The 27037-nt window shown below is 44.1% G+C and overlaps 1 protein-coding gene across 6 annotated transcripts in view; it reads left to right on the top strand.

The window, feature by feature from the left end:
- The window catches only part of NARF (nuclear prelamin A recognition factor), a 331765-nt gene that overhangs the window by 26710 nt on the left and 278018 nt on the right, over nt 1-27037 (top strand). Inside the window, exon 1 of one of the 6 annotated variants that reach the window (XM_085616854.1) lies at nt 22352-22497. The exons of 4 other annotated variants lie outside the window; for them this stretch is intronic. The gene's annotated coding sequence lies outside the window, so the exon portion shown is untranslated. Of the gene's footprint in view, nt 1-22351; nt 22498-27037 lie in introns of those variants that run through there. One more of the 6 variants, XM_085616851.1, reaches the window with a different exon arrangement.

Here is a 27037-nt window from a genome sequence, read left to right as displayed (position 1 = left end):
TATCCACTCAGGAGCACCCAATGAGCCCTGCCCACACCATAACATTAACCTCAGAAGCGACAAAATGAGCTGCAAACTCACCTTTCCACTAAACACCTCGATAACCACGGCCACGTTCCCAAGAGACTGGAAACGACCAGAGATCAAACCCCTACTCAAGAAGCCATCAGCCTACCCCAGCAAACTCAAGAACTATCAGCCCATCTCCTTGCTTCCCTTCCCGGCCAAGATATTGGAAAAAGCCATCAACAAACAACTCCCCACACATATTGAGCAAAACAATCTACTTGACTCCTCCCTGTCCGGATTCCGCAGCAGTTACAGCTAAGAGACTGTCCGGATTGCTGCCACAGACAACATTCGAGCTCTCCTCGACCAAGGAGAGATGGCAACACTGGATACTCTCAGAATCGCTGGATACAGTATCCCACCACAAACTGATTACCAGACTACATGACTTCGGCATCCAAGTGAACGCTCTCAGATGGATCGCCACATTCCTCCTCGGAAGAACTCAGAAAGTCTCCCTACCTCCATTAACCTCTGAACCCAGGCAAATCATTTGCGGTGTCCCCCAGGACTCATCCCTCAGCCACACTCTCTTCAACACCTTCATGACTCCCCTGGGCAACATTACCAGATCCCACTTGCTCAGCATCTTATCGTATGCAGACGTCAATCGGCTCATCCCCTCCCTCTTTAAAGAGTTCCCCACCACCTGAACCAGATTTTACAGGTGCATGACTAGCATCGCCAACTGGATGAAAGACAACTGCCTAAAGCTCAACAATAACTCCACCCCCTGGAATGCTTCCTGGTGACCCCCGGAACTATGGCCAGTTCCCGCCCCAGAAACCTCCACATCATCCTCGACAGCAAGCTTACAATGAAGTCCCAGATCAACGCAGTCTCCTTTGCCTGGTTCTTCAATTTGTGCTTGCTTTGAAAGATCTTCAAGTGGCTCCACATAAACACTAGAGGCACCAAGCCCTCATCACTAACAGACTGGACTACGGCAATGTTCTCTACCCGGGGATCGCTGCACACCTCTTCCAGAAACTACAGTCATTTCAGAATGCTGCTGCCAAACTCGTCCTTGACCTCTGCTGACGGACCCACATCTCCCTTCACGTCAAGAAACTCCACTGGCTCCCAGTACAGAAGAGATGTCACTTCAGCCCACTGACCCCCGCATATAGGGCCCTTCACAACCAAGGACTGGCCTACATCAGCCACCGCCTGAACTTCCATCTACCAACCAGACAACTACGTTCCGCCTTTCTCAATCATCCACACTCCCTGCATCAATTGAAGCACGAGTGGAGGACGTTCATTCTACTACCTCTCAGCGAAAACCTGGAACAGCCTCCTCTTGCAGCTCCGTACCTCTCCATCTCTACCAGAATTCCAAAATGCACTCAAGACCTGGCTCTTCGACTGAGTGTCCGCACCCTGCAAGCGCAAGGATACCCTTTCGGGTAATTGGCTGCGCTATACAATCAACTGATTGATTGATTGATTGATTGATTGATTGATTATCAACAGAAGCATCCCTAACTCGAGATTGCATCTAATTTTAAAAGAGAGACTTTTGTTTAAGGACAGAATAGTGTCTCTGAAATACATCTAGTGCTGGTAAAGAGGCCCTTGCACACCAGACTCCTGTTTTCTCTATGAGTGAAGGACACCACATGGAAGACCGAATGGGAGATGCATAGTAGAATGTGTGGTTGTAGTGGGTGGCATCTACTGGGAACAACTTTCCCATTCATTTTTAATTTTACAAAAACAGTCCCCCTACTTTATGTTAAACAATAAATGCCGATCTTCAGATGCCTCCGATTGAAAGTGAAAGAGAGGGGTGTGGCCTCCTTTGAGGCTTACATTTAATTTCTGGAATAGTATGATCAATTATTTCATATCACGCTACTAAAAAATAAACAAAGTAAAATAATGTTTACACTTTTGCCACTGCTGATTTGGCCCTCCTTTTGTGTTGTGTATTTCCTGATTTGTTTTTTAAATGTTAAATATTATTTCCATAGAGGTGGTTTCAAAAGTGTGTTAAAAAGCCCCCTTGGGAACCTTTTTAACTTTTTAGGAAGACTTGGTTTTGTGTTTTGCTCTGCTAGTATATTAAAACATTTGATAACATGATTTACATGCTACTGACATGAAGCATATTTGAGTGTAGTGATTCTGTGACTAAGGTAACAGAAGAATTTAGCTGTCTGCTTCACATCTAACATAAGTTTGTGGTAGCTAAAGACCTATTTCTCAAGCAGGAAATCTGGAACGGAGTTCAGCTAAGCACTCCTCATAAATCACACCTAAATATTTCTTGCAATGGTACTAACTGATTACCCATATGGTGCGCATGGTGCTGTAAAATTAGTCAACATTTTAATACTTAAAATGCACCTGGTGCAAAGTGGTCCATGCAGGGCTCCAGGATGTCTGCAGACTCATGGAGCTCCAGCATGACTCTATTATTTGGACGGCTGGTGGCTGCGTAGAATGTGTTGCATGCCTAATAAAGAGCTCTAGTTGTGGTAAGCAGCACTCCAAAGGCCTATGGACCACATGAGAAATTGAGTTTTTTTTCCATGCCCTTCTTTCCTGCCCCCACACTAACAAGGTGAAGGCATCCAGCCATGACCTCTGAAATTGTTTCCTGTGTGATGCATGCCTACCAGTGACTAATTGCTGACTGCCTGGTGGGACCTGAGTAGTTGGCCAGTGCAGCTGTGACAAGAGAAATGATGTAGACGGGTGCGCACTGGTATGTTGTGGAAGTGCAAAGCAACCAAAGACTGGTATCCGGTTCAAGATTGGGCCATTCCACTACAAACAACAGAAACAGCACTGAGTAGCCCTTTTCCCCTAATGCTGTACTGCCTATGGAATCAAAACAAGACTGGGAGACCGACAGGTGTTCTTTTTTTTTTTGTTTTTTCACCCTTATGGCACACATCGGAGAGAATCAGATCCCATCCCGGATGAAGAAGGTCCTCCCACTGTTGGGAGTGAGTCCCTGAATATGGCCAGGTTGCTGAAAATGCAGAGCCCTATAAAGTGCAAGGTTAACAAAGTTTGCTCTGTGGAGGACGTGAGAAAATGATTTTTATCATGGTCACCCCTGTTTTTTTTGCAGAATTGTATTTCTTGGAAAGGGGCTTGTCCTTTCACAACTGGATGTAAGGTGAGACCTAGGGAAGGTAACCCTTTGATTCTCCAGACACTGGCACCACGGCAGGTGGGAGGGGATCTACCCCCAGAACCGGTTTTGAGTGACCACTGAGGGGGAGAATGCTGATTTTACTGACCACACCGCTAGGTGGGCACCCATGCTTTGCCCATTTTGAATTTTGAGAGTAGGTTTGTTATTGTTTACAGGAGGTCAAACATGAACTGCTGCAGCAATGGTAGGGTTCCCCCTGGGAGCATTTACCCATTGCTTAGGGAGGAGCTAGGAGACACCCCCACCCACTTGCTGGTGGCAGCCATAAATGTTTCAGCCCAAGGCCACCTCCTCAGATCACTCTCTGGACACGTGGAAGAACAGAAGAAGGACTTCACCTTCAAGAAGACCTTAGAGGCTTTACCTGCTCACACTTCTACCCAGGACACAGAAGTGGACTCCAAGAGTCAAAGTCAAAATCAGCTTTATTCGGTGTAGAATATACAACCATAAAAGCATACTAAACAGGAGGTACAATTATACATTTGTTTTTTAAAATATAACGGTAGGTCTATGCACTACCTGAAACAGAAACATGCATGCAGGTGAGGTATTGGCTGCTACATCCAGAGGTGCTTCCTCATGTGGTTAGAAGACTGCCGAAATACGAAAAATGGCTGATCAAGAAGACATCGGACAAAAAGTTGATTTCAGAGCCTCATGACATGTTACGCACAGCAGCCCTGGAGGAGTTTACCCCCAGTCAGGCGATAGGCTAAAGAGTTAGGGAGGGACCGCTTGAAAAAAGAATGGGAAGAGATCTACTACAGGGCCAAACACACAGCACAGAACACAGCGGGAAAGGAAACTGCTTTCAAAATAGCCACGTATTGGTACCTGACACCAGTGCATCTCAATCAAAGGAATCCGGACCGTAGCCCTACTTGTTGTTGGGGGGAGGGGACTTTGCTCCACCTACTGTGGGAATGCCCAGTCGTTGCTAATTATTGGGCTCGAATTCTGGATGAGATTGATAGGCAATTTGAGACACAGATTCCAAGATGTCTAGCCTATGTAGTTCTGGGCTTGCCCAAGTCCCTCACATTCCCACTGAAGTCCCGTAAAGGGTTGGCACTAGGGGCAACGCTCCAAAACATCTGAACACATTGGGTCACACAAATGGTACCCTCCCATATGGGCTGGCTCCACAAATTGTGGTACACTTTATGGATGGAACGCATACAGGCCACACTCACAGGATCGGGGCCAGTTTTGAGGAGGCCTGGAAACCCTTACTGACCCTATTGTCTACTGAATTCAATGAGATCACCTGTCCAAGATACCTTTCCTTCTGCGATTAACATATAAAGAAAGCGCTCCTGAGACACAGTGAAGTTCAGTGCCTGTCCTCTCAGTAAAAGTATAAGAGGGACTAATGGAATCCTGCATACCAGTGGGGGAGAGGAGTGGCGGTGGAGGGAGGGGATATAGGCGGGGTTTCATTGTTCAAAGAATTGGAGGGTAGTTTCAACCTCCTCAAGTTTGTTTGCAGCCCATTGATGCACATGCACAGATTCACAGGCCATGGGCTCCATAGCAAGAGAAAGCGGGTCATGCGAGAGCTGTAAACGCTGTCATTTTTCTTAAGAGTCTTGGACCATAAGGCACTACATGAAACAGCCTCATATGTATGTACAACGAAACGGCTAATAATACTAATAAAAAAGTTGAAACTAAAATATAACGGTATTCATATTAAGAAATTTTTTAAATCCATACAAATTAAAAACGCCAATATTTCATATCACTCAATGCGTCATAGAAAAATATGCAGTTTTACAGAGCTTTTAGGTGCAAAATAGCTTGTATCATAAGGCTACATAAAGTGCGAAATACCATATATCAGGAAAAGGGTAAATGTCACATAAAGTGAAGTGTGTTTGCATAAGAAATAAAGTGCATAATAGACTATATTATAAAGATACTTAAAATCAAAGTGCTAGCTTGTAGCTAGATAAAGTAAATGACACGACTAAATGCAGTCATCAGGGTTTTCGTATGTTAATGCATCCAAGTGTGACAAATCCTTTCTTCTCCTGATTGCCATTTGTATAAAAAGAATAACAGAATTCATAGTTTTTATATTATCCAGGCTGCATATAAAGTTAAAGCAAAAGACACACAAACCGGTCCTAGGATGCTTGTTTCCAGTCCAGGGAGGACCTGGCTTGGCAGTTCGGGCTGGACTGTTCCCATGAGGCACATGGTCAAGACTGATTTGCATATGGCTGGGTTCAAACTGGAATGGCATGGTGAGCAAAAAAACGATGGATTTAGGCCCAGATCTCTGTACTGGGGTGAATGTATGACATTGTTCTGCATTCTGTCTATCAACTGTTATTTTTGCATTTGTCACCCCGAGTGGGACGGGTATGCCCAGACGTGGGTCCCGTGCTCTCCATGCCACTGGAATCAAGCTATCCTGGCTGAAGAGGGCTGAAACCGGTCCTAGGATGCTTGTTTCCAGTCCAGGGAGGACCTGGCTTTGCAATTCGGGCTGGACTATTCCCATGAGGCACAGGGTCAAGACTGATTTGCATATGGCTGGGTTCAAACTGGAATGACATGGTAAGCAAACAAACAATGGATTTAGGCCCAGATCTATGTACTGGGGTAAATATATGACATTGTTCTGCATTCTGTCCATCAACTGTTGTTTTTGCATATAAAGTTCGAAGCATGTTTATAATAAAATGGCATATTGGTTAAAAAAAAAGTGGTTTTAAAACAGATTTCCAGATATCCCTATAAAAACTACAAAAAAGTATAAAATGCAATGTGGACTGGGGGGGGGGCTTTCCATCACATGAACAGTTAGGGAGATTATGAGACCACCTTTCCATGCTAGGGAATGCTATTATATAATGTAGTGTACCAAGCCTAAGCCTGGTTAGATAAAATCTATGTTGAGTGTTTCTCACCAGATTTAGATATGGTTGTGTCCCCATCACAAAAGGGAGTTCACAGTAGGTAGTAACACTTTGTTTTCGACTAACATCAGCCCTTTCACATTCCCTAGCAGTGGAATATCTTAGCTTCAGGTCGCTTTTACTGTAGTCCTGAATAAGCATGGGATTCATTCTATCGAGGTCTACCTTACAACTTGTTAAAAGGTTGTGGATATGCTCTAGCCAGGGGATTTTTCTGCTATGGCCGAGGGCCAAGCAATCCATAATTAAATCCTTAGTAAATTTGGTCTCATCTTTCACCCAAATCTCTTGACAAAAAGTGAGTCCCGCTGTATGTATGAGATCACTTAGATACGGTACAGACAATTTTTTATGTACTATGTAATTGGCTGTGGAATTTGGGCCTTCCAACACTCTTTTTAAAAATGTGTTTTCTTGAATTTGTAAGGAGGCGATATTTTCTCTCCCCCATATAGCTGCCCCATAGCAAGCGCCTTAAACACATTTACTGCTATACAGGGCAAAAATTTCCTGTATGGGTTTATTTCCTATTTTTGCGGAAAATTTAAAAATACCCTCCGTAATTCTTAAAAATGTCAAATTACAGGATTCTATGTGTGAGTTCCAGGTACCTTTTCTATTAAAAAGTAATCCCAAGTATGAAAAAGTTGAGACTCTATTTATGACGGCTCCTCCCACATGATGTTGTCTATTCTTCAGCCTATTGCTCCCGCTTATCATATCGAATATTTTAGTAAGGTTTAACTGAAGGTCTTTTTCTGACATGTACAGTGTGAATTTTTCTATTAGGCATTGTAGTCTGTTCACTGTCCTTTATAACAGGACAGCGTTGTCTGCATATAGAAGTACCTGGGTGGGGCGTGCTCCAACTTCTGGGGCATCTACAATTTGCTTTTGTAAAAAAGGGTCAACGTTATTAATATATAAAGAAAAAAGGAGGGGCGCCAATACACATCCTTGTCGTATTCCCCACGTAACCGTAAAATCCGGGGTACATTCACCCATTGTACCAAACCGTACTCTGGCGGTTAAAAAAAGTGTAAATCTGGGATAAGTATGTAAGGATATCAGTTGGGGCTCCTAGCTCTTTCAGGGTTTGCCGTAATTTGGCTTCGTTAACGAGATCAAACGCGCTAGTGAGGTCTACGAAACAATAAGACCCCTTCCTTGGCTAGGGTATATTTCCTTATAAGAAACTCCAAATTTACACATTTTTCCACCGTTCCAATACCCCTTCTGAGACCATACTGGGCTGAATTTCTATGTTGCAACAGGCACACAACAAACTGCAAGAGGCCTTTTCCCTAAAATACCCAGCTGACCAGTAGCAACTGCTTGTGAATTGGACCCTGCTGATGGCCTCTGTTGGAGTGAGGCTTAACCCCCACATGCTGTTTCTGAGGACCTGGTACACTTAGCTGTACCTAACTGGACTTCTAACAACTCTGAGAAGTTGGGACTTCCAATTTTGGACTTCAAGATCTCCGGAGGACTGGGACCAATCACATGAGCCAATCTACCTAAGGCACGACTTCTTTGGGCAGGAGAAACCGATTTTGCCCACTTGAAGCACATTCGTTTCTCAGTAGGCCAATGAAACACATTGTCAGGTGCACTCTGCTGCCTTGTCCAGCAGGAGGATTCTCACCCACGAAAAAGAGACTAAGTCCGAACGTGGAACAGTTGACTGAGCAAAATGTGCCAAAAGTATCCAGCCGACATAAGGAGTTCCCTAGTGGCGAAATTTGAATGTTCCCACTTGAACCTTTTCTCGCCAATACCAACAGCATCAGCGAGACCTCTTTCGACCGCTATTTGACTTAAAGAGAACTTCCTCGGATACAGCCTGCAACCTACCCCACTGAAGGATTTCAACTTGCATTTGAAATGTCCGACTGGGACTAAGTTGGCTGGGGTATCTGACCTGTGCTCTGTTGTAAGTAGACCTGAATGTCACCTTGTTGCCAGTCTACTACAACCATAGACTTTCATTGGTGTTTAGGGCTTTTCTCTCTAGTGCTCCTTAAAGCTTCTAAAATGTATATCCTGTTACCTTTATTGATTTCTTTTTTTTGTGTGTCTTATTTTGTTTATCACATTGTACTCACTTGTTACAAAATTGGAGGGGGGTTTATTTTGTTTGTTTTGACTTTTTAACTGTTTTGGTACTCCTAAATGCTTTATACATTTTCGCCAAATTAAGCCTATCTGCTCTGTTCCATAGTACCAGGCGTTTGGTTCAGGTTTAAATGAGTGAAACCTGTGTCTGTCCTGAACAGGTTAGTGACCATCTACCTCAATTAGTATTTAACATTTTTACAGATGAGTCTCTTGAATCGCTTGGGCATCTATATGAGTGAGTTGGAGAGACCACTGAAAGAAGATCAGAGAACCCAGTTTGAGAACTGTGTCATTACCTTTATGTCTCTTCTGGAGACCAAGGTGGAGCAGTTAGAAAAAATTGCAAGTACAATTCCTTCAGCAGGTGACACCAGTGGAAGTGGTGGCGAACAGTTGCAGACTTGTCAGGGATGCAGTGCAGGGTGCTCGGGGTCAAAACTCAACAATCACAAAGCAGTAATTGATTTCTAACCGAGTGCTTAAAAAAACATTTTTTTCATATGAACCAGACGAATACTACACATATAATATTGGTCACGTACAATTCACAGAACTAAGCCGTGGAGATAGCTGCCCCTCAGTGCCCTATCCTATGCATCACTCCTGGGTTCCCCTCCTTTCTGGTCCAGACAGTTCCCCTCTTTGCAGGAATTGTTGTAATGGCATGAATTTAAGCTCCGGGGCAGATTATCTCCCACCTCAATTGTTAACGCGCTTAGTCTTTTTACACCTAATGTAGTTTTTTCTCTCACCACTGTAAAACTGAAGGTGTTTGTTTTTCTGGTGGCAGCCCTAAGCCTCTCGCCCGGTTCTAGGATGGTAAACAGGCCACAGTTCTGATGTAGCCTTCTCTGGCTGCAGCGAGGTCATGGCTGAAGAGCAGCAGTGAGAGCAGAGCTCAGCATGCCCATAACCCAGCCAGCTTCTGGGTGTTGCTGTCATTAAGACATTGAGTCAGTGGATTAGACTCCTCTGCAAAAGTTGTTGGGCTGGGTCTTAGTCTCTTCGGGCTCAGTGGCACACAGGCAAGCTTCGGTCTTGGAATGAGGTCTAGTGACAATGGAGCAACTGCTGTCACAGTTGTTGGGTCACAGCGGCACAGGATCAGCCACCCTCACAATTCTTTGGGCCACAGTGGCACATTATTGGCCACGCTTGAAATCCTGGTCGCAGCAGTACCAGGCAGCCTTCATTGCCCAGCTCTCACATGAGTCTATTACCTGACGACACCTGGGGCATGATCTCCTCCGTCCCCTTTTCCCCGTCCTCGTTCTTCTGACAAATCCCACGAGAACCTGTGTTCTGCTGCACCTGCCTCTTTTTGGACAATGACTCCTGCAGGGTTGGCAGGCTCTTTCCCTCTCTCAGTAGGCAGGCTGGTTTTTAGGTGATTCTGGTCTGGTGAACTGTTTATTCCAGCATGCAAAACTTTTGTGATGTTCCCTCATCTCTTGAAAGCTGTCTGTTAGGCAGACACCAGCTCTGGTTGCAAAGTTGTCCTCCAAGTAGTCTGTGGAGTGCTCCTTTGGGAATAGTGAACCTGAAACTGGAACCATAACTGCGTCAATGGCAGGGCCAAACTGGGAACCCAATGCAGCCCTGGCAATTTTGTAGGAACAACACTTCTCCCTCCCTCTGCCCTGGTCAATGGGTCGCACTTTTATGGAGTCAGTGAAGACCGATGTGGATCCACTGTCTGCACTTTCAGACCCGATTAGGGGGGTTTCGCCTTTTAAGTGGTCAGTCCAGGCTGCTCTACAGACACCGCCTTAGTGCAGAGTCATGCTCCTCACAGCCTCCATATACACGAGTCACAAAGAGGTGAGAGATTTCTGCACCTGACTGTCATTAGCCACACTAAATAGTGATCTGGGAAAAAAACAAAAGGCTGACCTCACTTAAGGGACCTTTCACTATGAGCAACAGACCGCAGTCCCACCCTTCACCCCCATCTTCTACCAAATATCAGTGCTATAGAAAGACTAATCAGCAGCCCCTCTCAGCAAAAGGCCAAATCAGACCACTCCAGTGTTTAGGTCTCCTTCCTCCAGCTTCAGAATGTATATCCCAATATTTGGGAAAACAGCCTCACCTTCATGCTGTGTACAAGGCCAGGCAGGGGCATCCAAAAAGGATCCATTACTCTGGCTCACTTATAGACACAATGTATTTACCTTACAGGCCACATAAACAAACATGCACAACATGCACTGGGGATAGTAGTGCTAGAATCTGGGCTCGTGTATAGAATCAGGGATGTGGAATTCCTATAGCCTGATGGTCGAGGGAAACCAGTTTTCATGTGTATTTGCCTAACCCTTTACAGCACAAACTCTTTGGCTGCCAGTTTACAGTGACGCATTATGGATCAGGGAAGAGCAATGTCTGCAGTTAAGGTAATATTTGTGTCTAAGTGTTAATGCTTTCAAACTTGTATTTATGGTTCTTTAACCCCTTCAGCGCGGCGGGAATTCCCCCGCGGTGCTGAAGGGTTCGAGCGCGGGCGGGGCCATGACGGAACGGTTCCGTCATGAGCACAGCGCAACCGATGCTCATGACGGAACCGTTCCGTCATGGGCATGGAAGGGGTTAATGCAAAGCCTTTATTATTAGGGTGAGCAAATGTTAATGAGTAAATGTTGTAAGCTCGGACTGTGCTACTGACAGAGGTTCCAGTATAAAAGTGTGTACACACATTTTCAAAGTTTAGCAATCTGAGGCTATTTATAATGCTCCCAGAATGCTCTCTGATTAGATGCAAATATTTGTAGAGGCTTGAAAGCAAGCTTGAGGAGTCTTTGCTTTCAAAATGAAGTGTTCACAAAAAAATGCAAGTAGGAAAGAAAACGTTCGGCTAAACTACTGTAAAATGTTAAGTATCATTTCTTTGCAACATCATTTAGTAAAATGTGTTAATGTGTGCTAGCATATCCCAAAGATATTCATAATGGAAAACCAGTATAATCCGTTTCAATAAGTTTGTGGGAAACATAAAAATAAACCTGCATTGGCAAAGCCAGCACGTCTGAAATTGATGGTCCGCGTTTTGGTTTTGTCAATGTCTGGCTTGGTTTGGCATGTTTTTTGTGAAACCAAATTGGTGTGGGAGCTGCCGGGCCCTCACCATTATAACAAACATTGGCAAAAGCAAAAATAGTTTTTGGCCTCAAAAAGCACACATTTTCTCAGTAGTTCCTGGCACTGAACAAAATTACTTTGTGTGCCGATATGCTCCTTGTGAAAGAGCAGGATGCTGTCACTCACAGTGAAGCCAGCTGATAGAGAGAGAGACCGAATTTTAATAAACGCAAAAGGCCATGGTTAACACCAGACCTAATTAGGGGCCCAATTATTAAAGAACGTCTCAAAAGTGCACCCATGGTATATGTTCTTGTATTAAGTGCAGATCTACAACTTTCGTGAATTCACAAAAAGTTACAGAAGTAGGCCAAGAAATAGTACTCCTAGAAAATATTTGTGAACTGCATTTTAGCAGGAGCAACTATGAATGTGTAGATTTGCTCATGCAAAAATCTGAGTGTTTGTACGTTCACTTTCCCTCCACCCACTTTTTTCCCAACCCTGGAAGAAGTTTCACATCTGCCAGGAGTTAAGTTCCAACCTTTCTCAGTATGGGGAAAGATTAGAGAAGAGTTGGTGAAAATCCATAAAACATGCAAGTTAGTAGGTTTGCACAGACTCAAAAGGACATTCCAGCCCTGGAACTATTGCTTACCACTACCTTCAGCCCCAGTATGTAGATCTGTGGAAATGTGGCAACATGAGGGAACGGCTAGTATTCAAACCCTACTATGGTATGAGCCTGGCATAATCAGAGAGGCTATATCAGAGATCTTATATAATGAGATTGCTGCCATAATTTGTTGCTGCAGTACATGGCACAAAAGGGACAAGTGGATTTTGTTACAGGACAAGTAGATTTGTGAAGAAACCTGCCCCTGGGACAAATAGATATTTTAATTTTCCACACCCCTGATTAGAATCAGTACTTTATACAAATAGGCCTCCATTCCAGTGACAGGTGACATAGTCTGGTCACAGCTATGAATTGGAAAACACACTATGCTACAGCAGCCAATCTAGGTACTGAACCCATGACATGGACATATGCTGCTGTGTCAGTGTAATGAGAGCATGCTTGGTGAGCCTGTCCAGGTCACAGGATCTCATTCACGTCAAGTAATGGGCCTAAAGTCCCATGCAATTGATATATATTTGGCCTCTGTCAATGCTTGATGTGGATATGCAAGTCCTGTAATGCCCTGGCAATGAGAATGTCATCTGGGATAGATGCATTGGTCCATGTGGATCAATCAGGACTCTCCCCTTGGAAGTAGTACTGCTCACAACCTCCATCATCGTCTAACGTGTGTACTGACATCTCTAGCGAACTTGGATGATGAATATGCGCCGATGTCCTTGGACATTGAGCGAGCCTGTGATACGGTGGAATAGGAATATTTCCGGACATTCACGGAAATGATGAGTTTCGGTCCTAGTTTCCTTGGCTGGGTTAAGCTTCCCTACACTGAACCTGTTGCAGTAGTTTGAACTGAGGGATGTATAGCAGATAGTTGGGTGCTAAAATCTGGCACCTGACAAGGATGCCAGTTTTCCCTTTATGGTGTTCGCCCTAGTTATGAAGCCAATGACATGCAGGCCACAGGCAACAATGGCACATTGTTGTATTCATCTGGCTCTTATAAACCATATTGTAGCACTTCATGCAGACAAACCCTAGTCTGTTTGAGGAATCCAACTCACTCAGTCCTGCCACTCATTGCATAGCTTTACATATATGGGAACGCTTGTGAACAAATTTGGGTAAATTAAAACATTTCTAATTTGAGAGTTTTTCAAGCGTGGAACCGGACTCTTTCCTATTATTCGGTTTGATCTGGGCAACTGCCAGCTTAGCTAACTGAGAATACAGGTCACCATGGACGAGGAAGCTTAATACACTCTCAACATGCAAAGCATGACGTAGGGGCTCACGTGATTTGTGGAGTTTTGGAAGTCACTAGCCTTATCAGTTATGGGGAAAATATCCCAGATGAAAATGGTTTTCTTACTGAGATGCCTTTAAATCCCACAAAATTCAATGTGGCCCATACCATATGGGATATTTTAAGAGATGGGTTGATTAATGGACTCGCAGTTTTGAGGGGGAAAACATAATTGCAACATTGAAGATCCCATGGTTAAGTGGGGGTTTGGATCTCCCTGATCTTTTCTTATACTATGCGGTGTTCCAACTGCTGCATGTGACTCGTTGGTTTGCTGAAGGAGACAACTGGAAAAAAAACGATGTGGTCTGGTCAAGTGCTGATGGTTGAGCTGCCCAATATGTTTATGGTGGGAGAAAATGTCCCAACAAGCGGGCAGGATATCGGAAAGAGTAGTAGCCACCACACATAGAATTGCTCCTTTCATCCCTAATATCCCTCTTTGACAATATCCCTGTGTTGGAGGGAGATTTATTAAGGGTCAAGAGGGCAGGGGGCTGAGCACAGAGCTCTTGGAGCCTTCATGGAGTGAATGAGGGAGTGAGTTAGGGACAAAAGGGGCACCTTAATTTGAGCCGGGGTGTCTTGGAACGCTCGCTCTAAAAATGAAGTAAACAGATATGTGAGCCATGGAAACTGAGGCTGAAAGATTTGGCAGTTTTATTAAGAAGGTGCAACTTCAAAAACTGCAAGACAAAGGCATAAAAATACAAAATACAAATATAGTGACCTCGCATGAATCAGAAGGCATTGTACACGTTTGGAGAGAGACACTTCAGAAAACCTCAAAGACACATCTATAAATGCATTATGAAAAACATAAGTTACACCAAGGAAAATGTTCCCAGAATGCAAAACACACTTGATCTAAAATACTGAGAATACTCTTGTACCTACCTAAAACCTAAAAGAAAGCAACTTTGTAAAATGTAATATAAGTATGAAATGCTCAATAAGAAAACACCAATTTAGGGACAAAATAGCATAGCAAAATAGCATACATAGGATATACAGCACATATATTGGCAAGTTAAATTGTATCTTAAAAACAAAAAACAAAAGCCTTTGGGGAGCACCCACACCCGCCTGCCATCTACTAACAGACGGGTGGGGTAGTCCAATGATGTTTCTGTGGTCTCCCTTCTTATACTCTTTAAGGCGGTCAGAAGTGTCTACGGTATCGTCATCTCACGCCATGTCTACCTTGTCACTTATGGTATGGTTCTCATATTTTACCATACATGGTGACGCCTTTTCCAGTAACTGTGGTACGTGAGCTAGGTGAAAGTTCATATCTCAGGCAAGGCGCTTGTCGTAAATTGGATGGGCAAGCAGAAAAATGTGTATTGTAAAGGGATTCTGTATATACATATATAAATCAGCATGCCCTGTGTTGCCACATTCTCGCCTCAGCTTGACACATCTGCGGTGGCAACTTCCCTAAAAGCATGTACCAGTCCAGGATGCAGCCTGATGTATGTCGAAAGAACAGGGGGATGTTGAACTTTGAGATAGTGAACTTAGCACACGAGTAGGGTGGGGGCTCTTAGTTTGGAGCAGGAGGCCTCACAGAGAGAAGAGCTGGATATGATTTGGAACAGACCTGCCTTCAGCCTGCTATACAGGAAAATGGCAGAACTATGGTCAATTTAACAAAGAGGCCTACATATTGAGCAGAAGGGACTACACAGGGGTTTCATGCTGGCTGAGTGATAAGAATGGCCCAGGGTATTTGTTATATAGTAACACAGGACCCTCTGGTCAATTTAACACGGCCTACAAATTAGGCTGGCAGGGCAAGGACAAGGGTCTCATACCTCAGATGTGGACAGAACGGGTCTGGGGCACGCTATGATACAAAAATAGACCCTCTCTCATTCCCTCCTCTTGTTCATTCTTGAACAAAATCCTCACAGCATACCTTTCAGGTCTTTGAGGTGTTTGGTAATGGTAGCAGACTGCATTAAGTGTAGTCCTATTGTTACTTATACAACTTCTATAAGTGCTAAGTTATTCACATTCCCTGTTCTCCCTTTGCTAATTATGCATTTCTCAGAAGGTGCAACTGCTACGTACTCGGTGTGCTTACTGAAGAGCATATTGTACATTAGGACAAACAGGTATGACATTGTAACACATGCTGCTTTCTGTGTCGGTAGGCCGGTATGTGCAAACATAACATCCTGCTCTGTCAACTGTCCCCCTGTCCCGTCTTTATCAATGGCAATGTATTCAGTGTGGTACAAAAGTCATTATAATAGCAGCAATGGGGGTCTATGCTGCTAGTAGCACCCATTATCATTTTCTCTAATTGTTCTGAAAGTCTTGAGCAAGTCTTGAGGCATTGTTCCAATCGTTGGTACGTGTGGCTAGTGTGACTAGTTGGAAGAATGTCTTATCTTCTGCTGCGTCTGTACTATGTTCAAAAAAGTCTGCTGAATAATAATGTAGAGCCTCAGAGATGATACCTGTAAACAGAAAAAGTAACCGTTGGTGCCTGTCTTCAAGTAATTTGAGAGGTTTGCAAGCACTTCTATTACTTAGGCACATTCGATATGAAGAAAACAAAGTGAAGAAAAGGTAAAGATGTCTCGTTGTCACAACTTGTAGACTGAGGGGTTGGGGCGTCGATGTTTCCAGACATTCTTTAGGTGATGTATCCTTGGGGCCTGCTTACACACTCGTCCTTTCTCTTCTGTGTAGCACGTGCAACCCTTCAGGATGAGCTTGGGATACCATTCCCACTTGGTAGTTTCCGTGGAACACATGTAGTTTCTGTGTGGCTCCTTGCCCCTTGCACAACCCCTCAATCACCTGTGAGATGAACGCCGGTCCATTTTCAGAACCCAAAAGCAGAAGTACTCAAAAGCGCGGCATTTGGCAATAGTTTGTGCATTGCTGTTCTTGAATTGGCATGCCTTAGTCCATTTGCTGATCATGCACATTTTTATTTTGCACATAATTATGGAAAATGAAATTCAGGCAGTGCTGAAGCTACGAAAACCAACATCTGATTGCCTGTTTACATCAATAAATAAATGCAATATTTACTGGGCCTACAAGTTTGGAAGGAATTGATAAGAACTTTTGAAAGTTCTGGCTACCGCTGGAGAATAGACCACATATAATCTCTTTGTGGAAGGCATCGAGGTTAGGATGCTGCCTTGGTTATTTTAATGAATTGTAAGCATTTGTTTAAGGAGAAAAATGGAAGTACTCCTGAGGCTGGACGAACATCCCCACCTGCCCCAAAAAAATAACATAATGGGGAGCCGCAGCCAACGGCAAATAGGTCAAGGGAGCCCCAGGTAGATACAGTTTGGGAACCACTGCTTTACACAAAGAGCTGGAATGTTACTTATTGAGGGCAACTAACACCTTTATTTTTCTGAATACGACACCGATGACATAGTATTCACAAATACTTTGAGCAATCGTCTTTCATTGGAGGATGTTGGTTCACTCCCATGGTTTAAACATATCATAAATGTATGCATCAATCTAGACCTGTTGGAGATTTTGTTCTCCCCTGACACTTTACCTACTAGTTTCGGGAATGGATGGTCTTAAACTTGAAGTCTCTACTATTTACGCCTAGAAGCAAAACCTATCCTCTGCATAATAAACATAGAGGTTGCAAGCCTCATCTCAAAACTATGTATCCTCCTCGCACTCAGTTTGTTTCTGCCCGGATAATGAGTTTGAAACTAGCTTGCATTTGTTACAATTTTGGCCTCTTAATGATAATGTCAGCAGGAAATGCATTTTCGCCTTCTTCTGCGCTGCCAATGTAAGGTTGGTACAGGACGCCTATCTGTTGTGTTATTACATTGAAATACTTTTTTGATCTTTTGCAGTCTCGAACTTCTTAAAATCTGCTTGGAGGATTAGATTGGAATAACAGAATTTGTAATTACTGGTATTTATTAACTGAAATTATTTGTGTTCCTTATTACCTAGATGTCTGATTATAATTGTACTTCGTTTTGTAATGTGTTTTTTTACTTGTTTTTTTTCCCCTTACTGTGGATTGAAGTATTTTATTGGTTATATGAGTATTTTATCTGACTAAACCAATCAAACGGAAATAACATTTCCAATTACCCACTGATGCCATGTGGAATACACTAAAGGTCAGTCCTTGTTCTGGCTCGGTTGCACTTGCACATTGAGGACTTTGTTCTGATCCAGTCCTGGAGAGAGCAAGCGTGTTCTTTATCCAATATGCCGATGACCTGAAAGTCACCTGAAGACATTTACTATTTTGCAGACATTTTTTCCTTTTGAACTTGCTTAATCTCCCCCAAATCTGAATGGTGCAAAACGTCCTGCTTCTGAACCCTAATTAATCAACATTCATCCTTTTTTTTTTTCCTTAAGCAAAAATGCGAGCATGATCCCAAATTCCTATATCTGGATTTGAATTGCTTCTTGCCCACATTGTTGACAAATGTAAAATCGTTTGGTGTTGCTTAAGACCCAGCATTCGCATTGACACCATACAGAATCTGTAATGCGAAAGCAGAAAACTTCTTCCACTCCCTCAAAAAAAGTAAAATGCCTCATTTAAAAAAAAATTGGATAGAGCAGTAGCTGCCTTGCGGATCCTCTGACTCAGCTTCAGTAAATCCATTTTAGCAGGTAATTTCGGTATTTACTTTTGCACCATTCAAATACATTCTCAGCTGAGCAGCTAGACTGGTTAAATCATCAAAAAAAATGTCATGTCTCTCCCTTTTGTTGATAAATCCCTTGGCTACCTCTAAATGCAAAGTTAACATTCAAACTCTGCTGCAACTCATCATATCTCACCGACCTGGCCAGAGGCCTGCAAAATCTTCGACGCTGAGACTAAATTTTCGAAGTTGAGATTCTCTTGAGTATTGAGACAAATAAATTTCAAGCGGCTCCTAGCCAACACCAGAAGAACCATCACGCAGGCCTTCAACACAAGCAGACTGGACTACAGAAACACACTCTACGTAGGAATCGTGGCATGCCTCATGAAGAAACTTCAGACAATACAAAACTCAGTGGCAAGACTCATCCTCGACCTCCCAAGAAGGACCCACATCACACTCCATCTCAAGAAACTTGTTGGCTCCCAATTCAGAAGAGATGCCCGTTCAAGATGCCTCCCCAAGCTTACAAGTTCCTGCACAACAAAGGTCCCTCATATATCAACAAATGCCTGACTTTCCAATAACTGACCAGACACCTCCGATCCGCCACCCTCTCCCTTGCAGATTCCCCTCAGATCCGCCTGGACAACAGCGGAGGGTGCTTATTCTCGCACCTGGCTGTCGAGGCATGTAACAACCTCCTCCTTCCCCTATGGACTGCACCATCGGTCCAGCAATTCAGGAGGCAACTCAAAACCTAGGTGTCATGCAGCAGATAATACTTTTCCAGCCCCTCGAGACCCTCGCGGGTGAATTGCTGCCCTTTATAAATGACTGATTGATTGATTGATCTTATTGAGACTTCTAATTGTATATTTTTTCTGTCCAGAATTCCAGCTTCTTCAGAGAAGCATCTTCAGAGCATCTACAACTAACGTCCGCTCAACAAGAGATCCAAAACCTACCTTATTTTTTCAGAAAGCTATTAAAGACGTACCTGTTGTAGATATTTGTGGACCAATCCTGTCACTTTCCATTATACACCGAGTACACTGCCTTATTTTACAGTTTCTAAAGTAAACTGATCTGCCTATAAGTTACCATTGTCTCGAATAATGTGATTCTCTTTTGTATCTTTGTGAAGATTCAAATGAACAATAGAGTGCAGTCTAGGAGAGAGGCAAAAGGATGATGAAATATTACTATCTCCTGCCATTTTCATACTGCTTGAGGAGGAAAATATTTGAATATATAGCTGATGATTTATTGATCCTGAATATGAGCATAAAGGACATTGTTCTGAATATTCCATCCTTTACGTTTGGATTTGGTTCCAGCAAACATAGTTGGATAATAATGCGGGAGATTTAGGATTACCTACTAACAACAATCTAATGTCATACATCTGCTTATAGTCAAATCTGATAAGGGTGTCAAAGGCAGCGTGATAAAGAAAAAGTAATTGATGACCTCATCCATCTGTGTCTGGAACCAGAACATTTCAGGTTCCCGATATGGATATTTAGATGTTTGGACCTCTTCTGTTACGATGCTTTGTACATGCTACCAACTTGATGGGTTGTTGTCGTGTTTCAGAATGTACTTCTGTAAGGACTTTTAGCACTTTTCAGAATATTGTGGATCCTTGTTACCAGTCAAGGTCAAAATAGCTTAGCTGTTGTGATGATTATGAACAGACTAGCCAGCGGGATCGATTTTTTTACTCCTTTGCAAGTGGGCAAATGAGCAGTGAAACCAGGTCTGGGTTTATAACAACAAATTTGGAATAGTTTACCTGCTTTGTTTCTCTTTACAACACTGTCAACTCGCCACCTGTCTGTAAATATCTGATTGTGCTGTTTTTCTGGAAGTATACATTGCACCCCACAAGTACTCGAGCGCTACATTAAGATATTTTCCATTTCGACATGACTAATACAGTTCAGTTCCTAACACCGAAACCTTATGAATATCTTGTATATATTCTTCATACTAATATATATTCATCACCAGTTAGCTAGATCTTCAAATAATTCAGAGTACTTATGATTACTTTCGGAAACTGGCCCAGCAAATTCACCTTGGCATAATGCTTATTAAACTGTGGTTAAGAGGTGATGATTGGTCCTCACCAAAAGATTAATAAAAAGTAATTGCCCAGACACTGTTATCTATTACATCAGAGGTAAACATTTGCACAATAGCATTGCTCTACTACAGTGTCTGCTTTTTATGAAAAAGCCATTGAACATTGTGGCACTGAAATGCCTGAGGCGGTTTCACATTTTCCACCGTATTCAAGAAATATACTGGCCAATGTGGATTCCTACTCTTGCATTTTAGGAATTTGTTTTTATAGAAGAATTTTTTTGACCTATGGTTTTTTAAAGAGGTTATTTCCAACAGTTAACTTTCAAGGAAAGGGGAACGTTTCTAGTTCAGTACAAAATTGATAACAGCACTGCCCTCTATCATCCATTTCGTTTAGTGTTTTTAAGTTCTGTAAATATGGAGATGCAGTAAATTATTATTTACCGCCCCTTGATTTCTGCGTCTTCACGTTTTGTGAATAGTAGTAGAAGAATACATTTGTAATTATGCAGTCTCACACTACATTGTTTTATAGCATGTTTATGATTTTATCTTGGTCAGTTGATTAGTTGCTTGTTTCTGGAGTAGGTGCTCCATGATCATTAAAGTACCTGAAATATATGCACATTACCTCGTTATTTCGAAAGGGCTTCTAAGAAGCGACACCTTCCTGCACTAGTTTCTATGAGTGGTGATGCACTTGATGGTAAATCTACGAGTTTAACTCCAATTGATTCAATAGAAGCAGATATTCAATCTGCAGTTCTGGAAATGATATAAGCACTGTGCTGCTCATTGCATCACCTAGAGTTGAGATACCTATAACATCCCATTTCCCAAAACCTTCCAAACGAGCCACCTGCCGCAACGGCATTCCATGCCACAGTGGTGTCCACTTAGTTAGCTTTACTCACCACCCCATATGCCGTAGGCAACTCCGACATATATTTGGGACCACTTGTCCAGGTGGAGAGAACCAGCCTCTACTTTCCCATAGAGGTAGTCCACAGCCGTAATGCCTCCACTATAGCTAGTTTGAAAGCATCTGGCGAGTGCAGTGCAAGGGGTATCTGCATTCCAGAGGAACCCCGAAGATGATGGAGTTGATCTGCATGAACCAGCATCTGGGGGTGGTTTAGGGATAATTCTGTAGCTGATACCGTAGTCTGGGCAGGGTGACCATTTTGAATATGGACGATCTGCCCATCGGGGATAGCGGAAGAAGCGAACACGTCACCTCTTCCTTCACCCAGGCCACCGTCGGTTCAGTATTCCTTGACTATGACCTCTTCGCATCCGTTGATAGATATACCTTCAAATATTTAATGCCTCCCTCCACCTCTGGAAGCCCAGCGCTCATGCGGTGGATCCTGCATACCCATTCGGGTGAAGACCACGGATTTCGAAATGTTCATAAAGATGCCAGACGTAAAATTTTATATTTTTGTCACAAACATCTTGCTACATTGTATGTCTTTTTTTATAATGAGTAAATATTGTGTTGCTTATAAGGTGACTTGCATTGCTTAAACAGGAATAAATTATTTGATTAACGATTGCGTGCTCTAAGTGGCATTTGGCCTGGAGCATGCCCTGTGCAGGAGCATTATGCATGAATCTGTGCCGGTGGTTGTATTTACCGTGCACGACCTTATAGTGTGTTTAGATGGGTGTAGATGGGTGTACGAGCTTTAGTGCTTCATAGTTTGCACTGCATATATATATGTTATTCGGGGCCTTGTATCGTGCGTAGGTTTGCCACCTTTCCAAGCGAGAAATACTGGCGATTTATAGTTGTTTAAAGAGTTTACAAAGTCCGAGACGTGATACTAAGTACGACTTTGTAACATGCCTTTTCTGTATTTCTTTACTGTAATTATGAGTCTTGGACCATTCATGCAGCTCTAGATCTCATCTAAAACTGCTTCTATTTCTATTTCCTGTTTGAAATATGTACATATAAAAGCAAAAAAATACCGGCCTTTGGTGATTTGACTTCTTTTCCTGCCGCAGGGACATTAAAATACCGGTGGTGCCGTTATAAAACTGGTCAGGTGGCAGCCTAATCGTGCGCGGATATATACTACTGAGTTTTTGCTTTCTGCTCCGATTCGTCCCGAGCTTGTATTGTCCAAAAGGTAGCATTGCACTTGCGTGTGTGCGCGAATTCGTATGGTGCGTGTGTATCTGTTCCTCGGCATGGGCTTGCACTGCAGGGGGCTTCTTATTCGCGTGCAGTGCTGGCCAAGGGCTCGCGGGGGCACTGCCGGCTTCTTCCTGTCAGCGTTACGTGTACGTCTTCGGCTGTCCTATGAAGGTCCAGAAGAGAGCCCTCCGAGCTGACATGAGATTCGTTGTGCTCGGCGGTAGGAGGGCGGGGCGATGGGTGCCCAGTGCAGCCACGGATGGGGGTGCTAATCTGCACTGTCACATCATTTCCAGTGTCCCCCGGGAGTGCAAGCCAGGTAAGAACCTGTCACTGACGCACACTTCAGTTTAGCCACATGTTTGTGTGCTTCAGTTTTGCAGCTTTATCTAAATCCACTGCCTAGACAGAAAGGCTGGAAGTGGGGGAGGAGTCATGGGGGCAGGCAGGACTGGCTTGGCACATGTGAGGAAGGGAGGGTGAGTGCTGCTGTCAACTGCCTTTCCGCACACGATTGCCTCGGCATTCGCCTGTTACCCCGGCGGCCGGTACTAAGGCGTAGGTGCAGGGCCGGTCCTAAGACTTTTTGGGCCCCGGGCAGAAAGGAAATGTGTGAGGCTCCACTAATTTGCATACACCGTGAAATCACAGAAAATGACATAATAGGAAGTGCCATCAATTGTCTATTTTTGAGCGACTTTGCAAGAAGCAACTTTCTTGGTACGGATATCAGTAAAACAATAAAATAAATATTAACGTTATTAAAATAAACACATATATTTTTAAATTTCAATTAACTGGAATTACATTATGTCGGTCACACTGGATGGAAAGGTTTGGCCTAGGTTTCTTCAAAACGTATACTTTCAATCAGATGTTAACAATTTGTTTCCAGATTAGTGAATTAGATGCGTATATATGCATGCAGTATTTATATAGGATAGGGAATGGACCCCTCAAGTCATGTAGCGCTTGACCATATCTGCGAGGCCCACCTAATGGACGGCCTATCCTTGAGCCTTTCCCACCATGGTCCAGCAATGCAAAGCACATGGGAGCGCTTTCCCTCCCCTAGAACTTGCAGCATCGGGCCATGGCTAGGATCTCTTGATGAAAAGAATCCATCCCTAACTTCTAAACGTGAAGAACATAATCCACCCATCCTATCCCTAGGCATCCGCCTGGGACTGAAGTCAACTTTCTATTATTACTTAGCAGGACACTTAGCATGCTAGTGGTGTCACCAAGAAGGTGTATGTATGGAGGTTACCAAAAATCACTGATTTAATTTTGAGGTTTTCATTCCATTGCGCCCTGTCCTAATCAGGCTCCTATTCTCTTTAACATATAAAGCATACTCGGAAACTTATGTGCCTTGGTTCTCCTACTTGACCAAATTGTTTGATTTTGGGAAAATCATGTTCTTCCTGTACCTTTAACTCCTTATCTCATGGGCTGACCCACCGTTATCTTAGATTTTATGGTGAGTGCTGCTTGTTCTGGGGTGATTCGTTCACATTGTTTACATTCCTCAATTTTGGCAACTCTAAAGGTGAAAATGTTTAATAAAGTGGCCTGTGTATGGCACTTCCTTTGGTACAAGTCCTCCATCCCAATTACCATGTTAGTAAATGCTGCCTCCTGTACAGGAGAGCCAGTGTTAAGATAGGCTGCTGGGCTGCTCCAGGCTCTCCAGCTAAACTGTATGTTTTATAACACATATTGATTAGCCGGCTTGTCTGAATCAGTTCCTTGGCAAGCAAAAAAGGTTAGACATTTGATATCCTGCAGGAGCTCACTACAGTATGCTGTGCAAACACTAAAGTAAAGAGCAGAGCAATCAAGCACACTGCCATCCTACTTTGGTGGACCTCCCTAGACTGGACGATGGCTGTGATGTTCCGTGGAGTGAAGGTCTTTCCTGACTTTCAGCGCTGGATCATGGTTGTGAGGCATAGATGAGCGGGCCAGCGGTGTAGCAATAGTGCCGTGGGTCATGGTTAAGGAAAGATAAATGGACTAATCTTCACCCCCCCCCCGCCCTATCCCCGAGATGGATGTACAATTCATCCATAATTTTGGTAATTATGGTCCAAAACACCTCGGGCTCCAGTGCCATTGTACCTTCTGCACTAATGATACCTAAGACCCTGAGAGGGGCCACATACCAAGGGCCTCGCAGCCATAGTCCTGTAAAAGACAGCCATAATTTAGGTACATTGGGGATCTAACACCCCAGAGTTCCACTTTCACTGCAACTACTGCACCATAATTAGCTACGCCCCTACAAGGGGTCTCACAGTTATGGTCCTGTGATGTGAGGCCTTGCAGCGTAGGAACATGGTTGAGAGGGGATGGAAACTCTGTGCTGTATCAGTGGTGCATTGAGCCCTGGGCAAACAAGGTAAATTTGTTCCTTCGGCCACTGAATGGGCAGTAAAATACAGCCATAATTTAAGTGCATTGACCCCAAAACCCCACAAGGCAACAGTGACACTGCACTTGCAATGCTATCCATAGCTCCGACCCTCAGGGCCATGGTTCAGTGCCTCAAACTCATGGGTGGGCACTCCCTGGGCATCCAACTATGGCTGAGAGGCCCAGGAAAGAATCTGTCCTCAGCCTCACAGTGCGGAAACATGGCTGTGAAGCCTATGAAAGAGAGGCAAGTTGCATAGCAATGGTGCCATGGCCCTGGTGCAAAGGAAAACTGTCCCCTCAACCTTGTGCACTGCCTGCACAGTGACATACTGCCATCATTTGGGTACTTTGGGCACCGAATGCCCCTTGCTCGGTATTAGGTGTGATGAGGAAGTCTACTCCCCTGGGCCTTGCAGCACTGGACCACGGCTTTGTACCCTAGAGTGCTCCCACTCCTCATCCCCCCACTGCCCTGGGCCTCTCAACCATGGTCTAGAGCTGGGAGGCCCAGGAGAGCGGAGCCCAGTGTAATGGAGCCCTCTTCCCGGGGTCTCGCAACAATGGTCTGGCGCTGCAAGCCTAGTTAATGGGGATTTCTTCCCCAGCCACAGGACTTTGTACAGTGGGCATGTTTTAGCCAAGGAACTATAATATTTGACATTTAATCTCAGCTTTACAATTTCACCTAAATAGGATGTAAATAAATATTATTATAGAATGACATTTCCCTGAGAAAGGCACCCCCTCGGCCTTGCCATAGGAATCACTGACTCTCCAGTTGTGGCGCAATGGATTAGCAGTAAATGTTGAAAGGGGAGCCCCTTTTTTTTTTATCCCGGCCTTCCACCTGGACAAATTGTGTGTTATTGGGCAATCACTTTTCTGAATGTATTGCTGTGCTCCTTATTTTGGCAAGATTGGGAGTATTTTGATTCCATTTAAAAATTGCTAGAAAGCTTATGATTACAATATGGACTAAGGGCCTGATTACGACTGCGGTAGTCCATTGGACCGTCGTAGTCACCGTGGCAGTCCACCTGTCGTTTTACGACTTTGGCGGTTGGACCCCCACAGGACAGCTGCAACCGGTCAGAGGCTGCAGTATGCTGGCAGTGCCGCTGCGGAACCGCCGAGCATATTACAAGTTGCCTCACCACCATCCATTTCATGGCGGTGAGACTGCCATGAAAAGGGTTGTGGTGAGGCAAATGGCTCCCTTGTGCCTCTCTGCTTGGGTGTGCATGCAGGGGGGGGGGGGGCACATGTTGTGTCTCCCTGTATCTTTGCACCCCCAGATTCTGCACGGGAAGGAATGCATGACATGGTGCATTCCTTCCCATGCAGGTACATACTGCGGCAGTCCCATGGCGGTGTCTTTCTAAGGCTCTCCTATGAGCCTTAGAGAAGCACCGCCACAGCACATCCGCCCGCCAAGGATTACAGTCGTAATCCGGTGGGCGGTGTGGAGGTGGCTTTGGCAGTCCTCCTGTGGAGCACTAGTGTGGCGCTCCACAGGAGGACCGCCGAGCATATTACGAGTTGCCCCACCGCCATCCTTTTCATGGCGGTAAGACTGCTACGAAAAAGGTGGTTTTACGGCAACAAAGGGGGCCCTAACAGGGCTCCCTTGTGCCTCTGTACATTGGGGTGCGTGCAGGGGGCACATGTTATGCCCACCTGTAGTTTTGCACCCCTAGTTTCTGCATGGTAAGGAGTGCATGACATGGTGCATTCCTTCCTGTGCAGGAACGTACTGCGGCATTCCCATGGTGGTGCCTTTCTAAGGCTCTCCTATGAGCCTTAGAGAGGCACCGCCGCAGCACATCCGCCCGCCAAGGATTACAGTTGTAATCCGGCAGGCGGTGTGGAGACTGCTTTGGCAGTCCTCCTGTGAAGCACTGGTGTGGCGTTCCACAGGAGGACCGCCAAAGTCGCAATCAGGCCATAAATATTACTTGGGAGCGGAGAAGTGCTCAGTCACATGGTATATTCACCTAAATGCAACATAGTGGTAAATGTATAGCCAGGGCCACTGATACTATGCAATTCTGCGCCATGCTGCATTTGCCACATAATCCATCATCTGCTACATAATCTACAGATGTGAACCCAAAAAATGTTTTTTGCTCAAACGGTCCAAAAGTTACTAAAAACCCAGCAACACGTGTTGCCATGCGATGGAAGGCCCATTTCAAAGGTTCACTGGTCACCTTTTGCTTGCTTATTACTATGTTTGGGTGTTAAACTGATACTAATGAGGGGCAACCTATTAACCGACAGTGTTAACAAGTGTAAAATGAGAGAATTTTTTAACCACATAATTTAGTGAACCCTGCCACTCAATTTGGCTGTGCTCTGCTGCATAATTAAAGTGGCCCTGTGCATATCCTTTGCACTAAGTAGAAGTGTGTCACGGTCCTGGAATAGGTGTCATGCAT

The sequence above is a fragment of the Triturus cristatus genome, chromosome 7 (assembly GCF_964204655.1).
Source record: "Triturus cristatus chromosome 7, aTriCri1.1, whole genome shotgun sequence".
Lineage (NCBI taxonomy): Eukaryota > Metazoa > Chordata > Amphibia > Caudata > Salamandridae > Triturus > Triturus cristatus.
This window is presented reverse-complemented; position numbering and strand designations above follow the sequence as displayed.